At 39.3% G+C, this 13,716-nt stretch overlaps 1 long non-coding RNA gene across 1 annotated transcript; it reads left to right on the top strand.

Annotated features, from left to right (window-relative positions):
• Window positions 1-5,702: 5,702 nt before the first annotated feature.
• LOC148880027 (uncharacterized) lies at window positions 5,703-13,437 on the top strand. The gene is made up of 2 exons (XR_016104423.1): window positions 5,703-6,101; window positions 12,649-13,437. It is a non-coding gene; the product is annotated as an uncharacterized LOC148880027 (long non-coding RNA).
• Window positions 13,438-13,716: the final 279 nt, after the last annotated feature.

Below are 13,716 nucleotides of genomic sequence, written 5' to 3'. Positions count from 1 at the left end.
GGAAGAAAGTAGTTTCTTGAAGAGAGAAGGAAGAGAGAAGGAGAAGAAGAGAAGTTGAAAAGAAAAGAGAGCAATAATCTGGATGCCCCCTTCACTTATTATTTATACTAAAATAATAGAACATTACAAAGGCAACTATGCCCTTATAGGGCGGTAAAACATAAAACAACATATATAACACTCAAAAACATAATAAAATTTGGACTCAGAGAACTATTGTGGTCCTCACCTCCTATCTAACAACTAACATAAAACATCTAATTAGAAAAACATCATAAAACTAATTAATCTTCAACACTCCCCCTCGAGTTGGGAGTAAATGTCACACTTTCCCAAACTTCTCCAGTTAGTGAGAACATCAGCCAGGTGTAACTCTGAAGAGACATAAGGCAAACAAACTTCTCCAGTTGTTACCCTTTCTCTTATAAAGTGTCTATCAACTTCAATGTGTTTTGTCCTATCATGCTGAATTGGATTATGGGAAATATTAATTGCAGCCTGATTGTCACAGTATAACATCATAGGTTCCTCTGCTTTCACCCCAATCTCACGCAAAAGAGATCTAACCCAAAGAAGTTCTAAGACACCATGAACCATGGATCTATACTCAGCCTCTGCACTTGACTTTGCCACAACCGCTTGCTTCTTACCCAGTCTGCATTTGTATAGGATTCTAGCTTCAGATTCTCATGATTTGAGAAAAGAATGCCTCTACCATGGTGCTTTTTCAGATATGCAAGTATTCTCTCAATAGCTTCCCAGTGCTAAACCCGAGGTGCATGCATGTACTGACTCACAACACTAACAACATAAGAAATATCTAGTCGTGTCATACACAAATATAGCAGTCGCCCCACCATTCTTTGATATTTCCCCACATCCGTTACCAATTCACCATCCACACCATTAATTTTGTGATTTGGATCAATAGGAGAGTCTGGTGGTTTGGTCCCCAGCTTCCCAATCTCTCGCAATAGGTCAAGTACATACTTTCTCTGTGAAATGAAGATCCCATGCTTGGATCTTGCAACTTCAATCCCTAAGAAGTATTTGAGCTAACTAAGATCTTTGATATCAAATTCTTGTTGCAATGATTTTTTGAGATCATCAATCTCCTCCAGATCATTTCCTGTCACCACTATATTATCCACATACACAATCAAAATTGACACCAAAGAATCTCTCCTCTTCACAAAGAGGGTGTGATTACATAGTGTCTATGTGTATCCAAAACAGATAAGTGCCCCTTTGAACCTATCGAACCAAGCCCTAGGTGACTGTTTCAATCCATACAGAGATTTTTTGAGTCTACAGACCTTTCCTTCACCAACATTTTCATAAAAGCCTACTGGAATGTTCATATATACCTCCTCCTGTAAGTCACCATTGAGGAAAGTATTTTTGACATCAAGCTGGAACAAGGGCCATGAATAGGTGGCTGCTAGAGATAAAAGGATACGAACTAAACTCATCTTAGCTACTAGTGTAAAGGTTTTTAGATAATCAACACCATAGGTCTGAGTATACCCTTTTTCTACCAACCTTGCCTTGTACCACTCTATCTTGCCATCAGCCTTATACTTCACTATGAATACCCATCAACATCCGATTGTCTCCTTGTCTGGGGGAAGATCAACTATTTCCAAAGTTTAGTTTTTGATCAAAGCATCAATCTCATCTTGCATGGCTGTTTTTCACTTAGGTTTGGAGAGAGCCTCAATAACATTCCTGGGTATAGACATAGAATCCAGGAAAGAAAGAAAAGCACGATAGGAGGGTGATAAGGCACTGTATGAAAGATGGTGTGAAATGCAGTGGGTTGTACACTTTCTCTTCCCCTTACAAAGTGCAATGGGAAGATCAATGTCAGTGAGATCAACTGCAACAATGGTGTTAAGGATATAAACATTATCATCAGAAAACATAACAAGCTCAGGCCCAAGTGGAATACCTGGAACTGTATCTGCCGAGTCTAGAGTTTCAGAAGGACCGACAGAGAGTGGTGTGGGTTATGGATGTGTGGAGTCAACCATCATCTGTCGGCGTTGATATTGCTGTGAGGCTACCCATAGTGGCTCAGGTAATGAAACCAGATGTGCAAGTGCTGGCTGAACTGATGGAGACACCACAGAAACAGGAAGAGGAACAGATTGTGAGTTCTTCTCCCCAAAACTCTCCCCCTGAGAAGAACCACTCGAGAAGAAGAATGTGGATTCAAAAAAGGTAACATCAATAGTGACAAATTTGCTCCTTGACACTGGGTCATAACAACAATACCCCTTTTGGTTTTGAGCATACCCAAGAAAAACACATTTCTTGGCCTTAGGATCTAATTTCTTACGATGAGGGCCAAGAATGTGAACAAAAGAGACACAACCAAAAACCCTCATAGGTGTATAAAATATCTCTCCATCTGAAAAAAAAAAGGCTAAATGGCACCTTAAACCCTAAAGTCCGTGAAGGAACACGGTTAATCACATGTATGACTGTAAGAACCGCATCTCCTCAGAACTACGGAATTGAAGCACACACCATAAGACTACTTGCCACCTCCACAATGTGTCTGCTTTTCCTCTCGGCAACTCCATTCTCTTGCGGTGTATATGCACAGCTGCTCTGATAAACTACACCATGTTCTAAGAGATATGTGGTTAGATCCATCTCAAAGTACTCTCTGGAATTATCTGGTCTAAAAGCCTTAGTTCTCACTCCAAATTGTGTAAGAATCATCTGGTGGAATTGTCATAAGTTAGGAACCTCATCATGTGATCTCATCAAATATATCAAAAAATATCGTGTATAATCATCCACAAACAAGAGAAAGTAGCGAAGTCCTCCCATGGAAGGGATTTGATATGGCCCCCATACATCAGTGTGAATAATATTAAAAGCAGAAGTACTTCTTTTATTACTTGGTTTAAAAGACTATCTACAATGCTTTCCTAACTGACAACTCTCACACTCCAAAGTAGATAATTGAATAGACTTAAACAACTTTGGGAAAAGACATTTCAAAGAATTAAAAGAAAGATGTCCCAAGCAATTGTGCTAAAGCATAATCTGGTTCACTGGCTCTGACCCACTACTACTGCTGCTGCTAATATGATGGCCCTGATGTCTCGGAATCTCATCTAGATGGTAGACTCCATTCACCTCATGACCACTCCCAATCATCTTCTTTGACTCCAGATCCTGCAAAACACAATTACTAGGAAGAAAGGTCACAGAACAATTCAATTTTTTTGTCAAAGAACTAACAAACAGTAGGTTGGTATGAAGTCTAGGGACATGTAAAACAGAAGATGAAGTTATATCATTAGTCACTCTAACTGTCCCCTTCCCAGCAATGGGTATATGTGAACCATCTGTTGTAGAGACTCTGTCTCTACCAGAGCACAACTGATAGAAACTAAAAACGGTAGGGGCATTAGTCATATGCTCAGATGCTCCTGAGTCTATAATCCAGGGAGGTCCCTCATTACCTGAAGTGGATGCAAGATTTGCAATTACATATGAACTACCTGTAGGAAGTGGTGTAATTGGCTCATGCATTCTGTTGTCCATCTGAATCTTTCTTACTCATAACCTGTCCAAACCTCTCCAATTCTGTTTTCACTGCTACTACTGCAATGGATTCCTAATCAGTTTGGGAGAGAGGGGCTAAAGAGTCTCCTGTAGTGGCTACATTTGCATTTCCCTTCTTGTTTCTTATCCAAGCAAGCATAAGATTTGGATGAAGCTTCCAACAAGTGTCCCTGATATGCTTAGGCTTCTTGCAATAATCGCACACCAAATCCTTATCTTTCCTTCTAGTCTCACTACTCCCCCTGTCTCCATTCGACTTAGGTTTTGTTGTACCAACCATAGCCAACTAGTCAATCCCAGGCCGTCTCAGCATTACTCCTACTCTCCTCTCCAGAAACAAACGCATAGGCTTGAGAGAGTGTCACACCCTCCCTAGAAAGAATATGCTGCCTAGCAATGTCAAATTCAAGGTTCAATCCTACCAAGAACTCAAAAACCCTATTCCTCTCTACCAGTTTGTGATAAGTTGTTGCATCATTTACACTTTCCCATAGAACAGTTTCTAAGTGATCTATTTCCTGCCATAGGGTTTTCAGCATGGAGAAATACACAACAAGCGATTTTTCTCCATGTTTCATACTTATCACCTGATTTTTTAACTGATATGCTCTGGCTTCATTTTGCTTCTGAGAGTAGGTTTCAGTCACTCCATCCCAAATCTCCTTAGGAGTATTAGCCCATAGGAAAGTTTTTGCAATGTGAGGTAACATAGAATTACACAACCAAGACATTACCATGTAGTTCTCTTGCACCCATCGGGAAGAGTCTGTATCAGGTTTCTTCTCCTCCCTAGTGAGATACCCTAATTTTCCACGGGCACCAAAAGCCACCTTAGTTGATTGTGTCCACTCTAAATAATTTGTACCATCAAGTTTTACTGTAGTAATGATCCCAGACCCAAAAATATCATTATTACCTCCAACACCGAGTCCCACAGTATCGGTAGATTTCATCTCGGTATTTCAACTCTCCATTTTACTTCAAATAGTTCAACAGTAAGAAAAAAATAGATTGGAGACCCTCAAAAAATAATTTAATACCACACACACAGAAACCAACCCTTCCGAAAGAAGAAAACCCTAGCCGAAGAGAAATCTTTCTCCTCCCCACGCCTCCCAACAAAGAGAAAAGTGAATCGATCACTCTGGGAGGCCTAGAAAATTTCAGAAACCAAACCGCCCTCTTCAGAAAATTGAAAGAAAACTAACAATACATGAGCGCCCAAGATCAGATAAAAAACAAAGAGTCCAACTTTTTTGGGACTCTTCCTCGTACTCCATTTCTTCTTTATTTTGATGTTGAACAGTAGATCACCTTCCTGATGTCTAGATCCCACCAAAAAATCCAAGAATAGAGCAGTCTATATCAGATCGATCAAACCTTTACTACTTCATGCGATTGGCTAATCTAGGCTTGCATGAGAATGCTTCAAAAAACCCTAGCCGATACTCTGATACCAAGTAGAAATCTGTTGAATTAAAAAAAGGTATGAAAGAAAGCAGTTTCTTGAAGAAAGAACGAAGAGAGAAGGGGAAGAAGAGAAGAAGAGAAGTTGAATAGAAAAGAGAGCAATAATCTGGCCATCCCCTTTACTTTTTATTTATACTAAAATATTAGAACAGTACAAAGACAACTATGCCCTTATAGGGCGGCAAAACATAAAACAACATATATAACACACAAAAACATAATAATATTTGGACTCACATAACTACTGTGGTCCCCACCTCCTATCTAACAACTAACAAAAAACATCTACTTAGAAAAACATCATAAAACTAATTAATCTTCAACAACATTATATATTATAAACAAATAAATACACATAATATACATAAAAATATATCCCGGTCAGTTTGGTTAAACGTCAGTTTTTTTTCCTAGGTTAACTGAGAACCAAATGCGTTCAGTTTTAAGAATACCAAATCAAAACTGAACCAATCAGTTTGGTTAACCACATTTTTCGGTTTAGCTTGGTTTTTCAGTTTTTTATGAGCACCACTAATTTCATATGCTGTTTGGTTCTTTCATAAAGTACCAACGCAACATGTACAACTGCCTGGTTGTCATATAATAATAGAATAACTATATAGGCTCTGTAACAGGAACCCAATCTCATCTAGCAAGTGTTTCAACCACATAAGCTCACAAGTGGCATGAGCCATTGCTCCATGACACTTTCTTTCTTACTTTGAGACACATTGCTCATCAGCATCCCTCCTCTTTGAAATAACAAATGGAGGGTCATCAATCCACCTCCAATCACTGTAACTGATTGATTTCTCAGACCTGGTTCTCTTAATAATAGGAGAGAAACCAGACTGAAAAGAGGAAAAAAAAGTGAAATGGAGATTACAAGAGAGAGCGAGAAGCAGTTGGCCACACCATATGCTCTGATACCATGTAACAATGGTTCAGACCAATGAAGCAGTGAAAGTGGAGAAGTGAAACAACTTCTGATGGAAGAGAGAAAAGCCTAGCTTCTGTTTCTTATGTTGCATGAACCAGGTGGGAAGGTACATATATATTACTGTAATAGAGTTGGGATTACCAAGGTTGAAATTTTTTATATGATACACCCGAGCATATGGTATTGTATCGGGATCTCTCTGATACCCAAATAAGGGGTGTTTTGGATTTTGAGCACTTTCAAGGTGTAGGAATGCCGAAAACAGACCCCCTGAAGCAATTTTGAAAAAAAAAAACTAAAACAAGTTATTATTGAAACACCCATTACGCCTGTTTGTGTGTATTGGGTGTATCTATATTCAATACTGTGAACCTTGGGGATTACAAATATACCCCTGTTTAGTACAAAACTAGGACTGGAGTTTCCTTACACAATCAAGATATATAACCCAACCACCCTGCTGCCCACTTAATATGCTGAATAGCTAAATCCTGTTTCATTTTCAAGAGTAACAAAATCCCTGGAAGGAAGACATTACACATCCATTAATCCCAGAATTTTCATAAGGAATGTGGCCATCTTATTAGATGTCATTGATTTATTGACACTTTTTGTAGAGTATTTTTATCGAGTTTTTTCTGAATTTTTGGCAGTAAGTTGGTTCAAAGGTTTCCTTGATGGCACAATCTATGTCATCACTAAGGCGGGGTGGAAGGGAGAGCTAGTCATCGCCAAGAAAAGTTTCTCGGTGGAGAAGAAAGTTAATAACAGGGATGCTTTTGTCCAGTTAACTTGAAAGTCTTTGGAAACGGTTAAAAACAAGTTATTTGTATTCTAGAAGCGAAGGCTAAGCAAGGTTGGATTCAGGTCGCGGAAGCTTTAGAGGACTTCGAGCATTGAAGGTGGTTATGTGAAAGGAAATCGAATAGTCCAGCTGCTGATCACAAAACGAACAGTCCAATTACTGTTCACGAAATTTCAGCAACAGAAAACCCTTCTGTTTCACTTGGTGAAGTGGAGAGGGTGGAAGAAACCAGAGGAGTGAGTGCAGCTCTTGCTTGCCCGAAGTTGTTGATAGAATGAGGTTTGCAGAACTAGGAGAAAAGGAAAGTTCTAGGATTCGAAAAAAAGGTGGATGACTGGAGCGGAGTATTACATGATATAATGAAGGTGTTCGGTGTTCCAAATGGTAGAAATAGCCTTTTTGAATGTCCGAGTGGACTGCAGCTATTTTTTACCTCGACTGTCATTTCGAGAAAGTGAGTAGAGTAAAAACTTGTGAAGGTTGTGTGATGCTGGAAAACTGGAATCCGTCTTGCAACAAGCTTGAATGGGAGGAAGAGACGCTGCAAATAAAATTATTAGGGCTTCCATTTAATCTTTGGAAGCAAGAGATTTTCTCTCAAGTGGTGGTTCTCTATGGGGGATCCTTGGTAGCGATGAACACCTCATCCTTGAAAGCGGCTAGAATAGATTGTAGGAAACCAAAGAAGCAATGGGGTTGGTTTGGATGGGGAATTAGGGTCTGCAGAACTTTAGGCTGAGGAAAGATCAAGAGAGGATGAACTAATTAGAGAGAAGGAAGGAACCAATGAGGTAAAAAGGAATACAAGAAGTGGGGAAAACTAGAATGAGAGGGTTCCTGTGATGGAGTTGGTTGACAAGATGGGGTTGACAGTGGAGAAAGATAAGGAAAGGAAACCTCAAAATAAAGTGATTAAAGATAAGGAAGGAAAGAGAAGGAAGTTAAATGGAGTGGAGAAACTTATAAAGATGTTGAAAGGGATAAGGAGTTCAGTGCTAGAGGAGGTAGGAGAAAGGGGAGGGGGGGGATTATAGGGTAGAGGGCTTGGGTTCAGTTATTTTTGTGATTATGAAGATCATTAGTTGGAATGTAAGAGGTTTAGGGAGTGCCACAAAAAGGAGAGCACTTAAAGAGGTATTGAGGAAAGAGAGACCAAATTTTGTTTTGATTCAAGAATCTAAAATTCAGGTAATCGACAGGAAATGTATAAGAAGCATTTGGGGTGATGAGAGGAATATTAATTGGAATTTTGCTTCTTCTTGGAGTGCATTGAGGGGAATAATAACAATCTTAAAAGAAGAGGTTAAGGAATTTGCAAGATGGGTTTGAAGGGACCCTCACAAATGTCCATGGGCCAAATTCTTATAGAGAAAGGAGTAAATTGTGGGGAGAGCTAGGGGACATTAGGGGTCTGCGAAGGGCCTTGGTGTATTGGGGGAGACTTCAATGTTATAAGATTTGTGGGTGAGTCAATTGGAGGTAGGCATAGGATAACATCAAGCATGAGGAAGTTTAATTCTTTTATTAAGGAATTTTAATCGAGAAACTTTCAATTGGGACAATCTTGTTTCACTTGGTCAAACCTCCAAGAAAACCCCATCTTGTCTAAAGCTTGACAGGTTCTTAGTATCCCTAGATTGAGAAGAACATTGGATTGGCCTAGCTGGGAGAACTCTACCTAGAATTACCTCAGACCATTGGCCCATTTGTTTATTTCAGAAGAGTATTGATAGTGGCCCAATTCCTTTTAGGTTTGAAAATATGTGGCTCACTCATTCGGATTTCAAAGAGGTCAAAGTTTGGTGGAATAGCTTGGAATAATCAATATTGTGGGAGGGCCAAAGTATTTTCTAAAAAACTTCAGTTGGTGGAGAAGGAGATTAGAGAGTGGAATAGGGAGAAATTTGGAAGACTGGAGGAGAAAAAAATCTGATTTGGTCTCCCAAATTGAGGTGATTAATGGCAAAGAAGTGGCAGGTTCTCTTGATGAGGGTGATAGGGGATCGAGATAGTCTCTGAAGAGGGAGCTAGGGGAAACCTTGCTAAGAGAGGAAATAAGTTGGAAGGAATAATCAAGAGAAAGGTGGATCAAAATTGCAAATGGAAGGAGAAGGAAGAGATTAATTAGTTCTCTAATGGTGGGGGAAAGTGAGGTTACAGATCAGACAGAAATCATAGTCTTTCTCAGAGCATTTCAGATCTACTTATAGGAGGCCTTTAAATGAAAGGTGGTTGGTTGAAGGGTTGGAGTGGGAGACTTTGGGGGGAGGCTCGAGTGCACTTTTTGGAGAGAAGATTTGAAGAGGAAGAGATCAAGGAAGTAGTTTTCTCTATGAAAAGATCAAAAGCCCTTAGGCCTAATGGATTCACCATGGCATTCTATCAAGATTGCTGGAATATAATTAAGGATGATCTTCTTAAAGTTTTTGGTGAATTCTATAGAAGGGGGGCAGGGTAATCAATTTGGGGATGAATTCTACTTTTTTAGTGTTGATTCCAAAGAAGAACAATGCTTTACATCCCGGAGACTTTAAACCTATCTGCCTAGTGACAAGCATTTATAAGGTTATAGCAAAAGTGTTGTCTCTGAGGGGGTGGAAAACTTGAAGTTGGTGGTGAAACTATTTGAGAGACTGTCTAACTTGAGGATTAATTGGTTGAAGAGCTTAGTGGTTGGGACCAATATCAATAAGGAACTTTTGAGGAGCTTGGCAGACTCCTTAGGTTGTGAGAAAGGTGAGTGGCCTATGAAATACTTAGGCTTGCCTCTAGGGGATAATCCTAGATCAACTAATTTTTGGGCCCCAATGGTGGAAAGGGTTCAGAAGAGATTAGTTGGGTAGAAGTGGAACTACATCTCAATGGGGAGGGGGGGAGATTAACCCTTATTAAATCTACCTTAGCAAACCTTCTAGTGTACCACATGTCAGTGTTTAGGATGCCACAGGAGGTAGTGAAGAAATTTGAAAAAACCATGAGGGATTTTCTCTGAGAGCCAGGGGAAAAGAAGAAAGAAATGATTACTGGATTACTTGGTCAAATGGGAAATGGTGGTGAAATTGAAAACAGGAGGGTTAGGAATTGGTAATGTTAAGATGAAGAATCGGGATTTACTCAGAAAATGGTTATGGAGGTTTCCTAATGAAAATGAGAAGTTATGGCACAAGGTTGTGGAGAGTATTCATGGCATATCATGCAATGGATGGGATGCTGGATGTCTTCGTAGAGCTACCTTGGCTGCCCCCCCCCCCCCCAACCCACACACACCCCTCCCAGAAGGCCATCCATGATTTTCTTCCTACCTTCTTACATCATATCAGGTTTGACTTGGCCTGTGGTAAAAAAAAATCAGGTTTTGGGAGGATCTGTGGATTGGGGATACCCCTTTGGGTATTAAATTCCCTTCTCTTTTTGATATTTCCAGGTGTAAGTGTAGGCCTATTTCTGACTTCGTTACTCGGCATCACTTCTCTTCAGGATTGAATTGGAATTTTGGCTTCATTAGGAACCTTAGAGAATCTGAACTTTCTTTGGTGACTGATCTTTTGAGCTTGCTGAATTCAGTTTTGGTTTGGATTCTAGAGTATGGGGTCCTAACTTTGATGGGGAGTTCTCCCATTACCCCTAAAATCAGTGCGTTCTGTTGGGAAGTGTTTCATGGAAGCATTAATACCATTGATATACTTCAAAGGAGGAGACCAAATTGGTGTTTGTCCCCCAACTGGTATGTACTTTGTAAGTTGAATGGTGAGACTGTATTTCATCTTCTTATCTCTTGCCCTTTTGTTATCTTCTTTGGGATTGTTTTACTTCTCTCTTTGGATGCAGTTGGTCTTCTCCTGATAGGTTGGAGGGTTTGTTTAGCCCTACCGGCATTAGTTGTACAAAAAAGAGGGGTAGGACCTTGTGGAGATGCACTAGAGGCTAGAGCAGCACTACTTTGGACTGTGTGGGAGGAAAGAAATGCAAGAATATTTCAAGAGAAGGAAAGAAGCAAGGAGCCTTGCTTGAAACTATAGCATTGAGAGTAGCAAGCACATTGGGGTATCATTGCTGCATCTTCAACTACAAGACAAAGATCTTTTGAGGTTTGGTCTCCCCCAATAAATGGCTGGAAGAAACTGAATTTTGATGGGAGCTGTTTGGGTAACCCAGGCCCCTCAGGTATTGGGGGGTGGGGGGCATTAGGGATGAAGAGGGGAACATAATTGCATACTCTGGCCCTGTGGAGCTGGGTGATGTGGCAAGATCAAAGTTTTTGGCTGCAGTTTTTGGGATTGAGATGGCAAAAGAAGTAAAGAACTGGGTATTAGTAGGCTGATTATTGAGGGAGACTCTAAAACTGTGGTTAAGTGGCTGGTAAAGGGGGAGGGGTTGGCATGGCATTTGAGGAATGAATTCAGAAAATTCAAATGGCTGTCACAGGACATGTTAATCCAAGTGAAATGGGTGAGGAGGACTGCTAATAGCTTGACAGATAGCTTAGCCAAGCAAGGGGTACATAGAACACATATGTTTTGGGCTCAAATGTAATACTGAACTGGGACAGCTTCTATAGCTGGTTTCTTTCACGACTTCTTGTTGTAATCATGTTTTTCTCGTAATTAATGAATTTATTTTCTGTGTTGCTGATCAGAAAAAAAAAAAAAAAACAGATCTGCTGTAGACCCAATGACTGATCACCGCTTGTTCTTTGCACAGGTGTTGGTCTTCTCATGTGTGGTTTACTTAACAGAGTCCACCGTTAGGATTTAACAGTAATATCAGTTTACTTTTTGTTGTTTATCTTTTAATTTGTATAGCCTAAGAATCCCAAAATTGTATGTTTTCTTCTTCAGTTCTTCCCATCATATTTTCATTCTTCATCTCTTACTCATCCCCTCTTCTCCCAAAATTTCTTCTGTACGAACTCAACCGAAGTAACCAGAACTCCCTTAATTAAAAGAGTCCATCCCATCAATTTCAAAGCAAGTCAGAGATCCATACTGATTAACAGCTGAGATGCTTTTACTTCTAATTGGGTTTCTAATCTTTGTCTGATTAGATTTCTAGGCTGCAGCATAATCTTGCTTGGAACGTAACCTGAAGATAGGCAAGTGTTATACATTGATTCATTGCAGAACACTTTGAATACAGATATCCGTGTTGGATAAGTGTTCATTGGATAAATTGGACTTGTAGGCTTCTGTATACAATGATTCAACCAAAGCAACCAGAACACTTTGAATACAGATATCTGTTCCGGATTCTTTTAATCAAAGGAGTTCTGGTTGCTTCAGTTGAGTTCATACAGAAGAAAATTTGGGGGAAGGAAGAGAGGATGCGGAAGAGATGAAGAGTGAAAGCAGGATGGGAAGAAGAAAACATACAATTCTGGGTTTCTTAGGCTATAAAAAATAAAAGATAAATAACAAATAGTAAATTAATATTACTGTTAAATCCTAAGGGTGGGCTCTGTTAAGTAAACCACACATGAGAAGACCACCACCTGTGCAAAGAACAGGTGGTGATCAGTCATTGGGTCTACAGAAAAGTCATTAGCTCTAGGTCTACAGCAGATCCGGGTTCCTGAACGTCAATTTCTCTTTCCAAATTGAACTGAACCAAACCGACTGAATGAACACCCCTACTTTAGAGATCATGCCAATGTTAAAAAGTACTATAATTCATTATAACAGTTGTATATGGTGAGTTATTACCCAAACCACCAAGATTTGTCAAGCTGCCAGCTTGTTTCACTCCTTGAATACTGCTATATTTGAAGAGTTTCCATTTCATTTTTTTTAATGCAAGCAGACAGTGTGAGACATCTCTTGTCAATATTTAATAGTTCTCTTTTTGTATGTAGATATGGCACAGCAATATGCCACACAATAAGATCACCAGGGATGGATGAAGGAACAAGGGCCATACTTTATTTTCCCTGGTGGTGGTACAATGTTTCCTGATGGTGCTGTACAATATATTCAAAATTTGGGACAATACATCCCAATAACTGGAGGAGTTCTGAGAACAGCCCTGGATATGGGATGTGGGGTAGGTTGTGCGTTGTGTTCCTCTATTACTTCAAAAGCTCTTTTTGGTATATATGTATTTTTGGAGGTAGCATGGTTCAATTCTCATGCAGGTTGCCAGCTTTGGCGGGTACCTACTTCTGCTATGCTTGGTACTCGCAAGTTCTTCCTTCTCTGTGGAACACTTTTCTATTTTGTTGCTCATGTTGATGTTTTCTGACCAATAAGGAAATTTGGTTGCAGAGGCAACCTACTTTGTTGAAGTTGATAGGTTGCTACGACCAGGAGGTTATCTGGTCATCTGGTCATCTCTGGTCCCCCTGTACAATGGCCTAAACAAGGTAAAGAATGGGGAGATCTGCAGGCTGTAGCAAGGGTGTTGTATCTCCGGTCAGAATGAGTTTGGACTTGAATTGTGCACCGACTCTGATGACCCAAATTATGCCTGGTAAGATTCATAAGTAACCATGGTTAGTTTCTCAATGTGGTTTCAATACACCCTTAGTTGCAGGAGTAGGATTAACATATTAAGGTGTCACTGTGCCTTTCTGTATTATTCTTTTTAGCATACTTGCATATTATGCATGTATTATTCTTTTTATCAATATATTATTCACATATAATCATTCTTTTTATTAATATATTTGAGCATATATTTAATGTTATATATTTATAAAAAAAATAAAATATTGGGTCCATCTAATATTATACATTCATTATGTTGAATAAAAATAAGTATTATACATAATTTTATCAATAATGGAAATGCAATAATAAATGATTTGGGTCAAATGAATTAACCAATGATGTTATAGTAAAATAATAAAATTTTAAAAAATAAAAAAAAAGGTATAAAGAATCAAATATACAAAAAATATAAATTTGGACACATATCTAATATT

This window comes from Nelumbo lutea, chromosome 1 (assembly GCF_056320005.1).
Source record: "Nelumbo lutea isolate HS-2025 chromosome 1, American lotus-T2T, whole genome shotgun sequence".
Classification (NCBI taxonomy): Eukaryota; Viridiplantae; Streptophyta; class Magnoliopsida; order Proteales; family Nelumbonaceae; genus Nelumbo; species Nelumbo lutea.
This window is presented reverse-complemented; position numbering and strand designations above follow the sequence as displayed.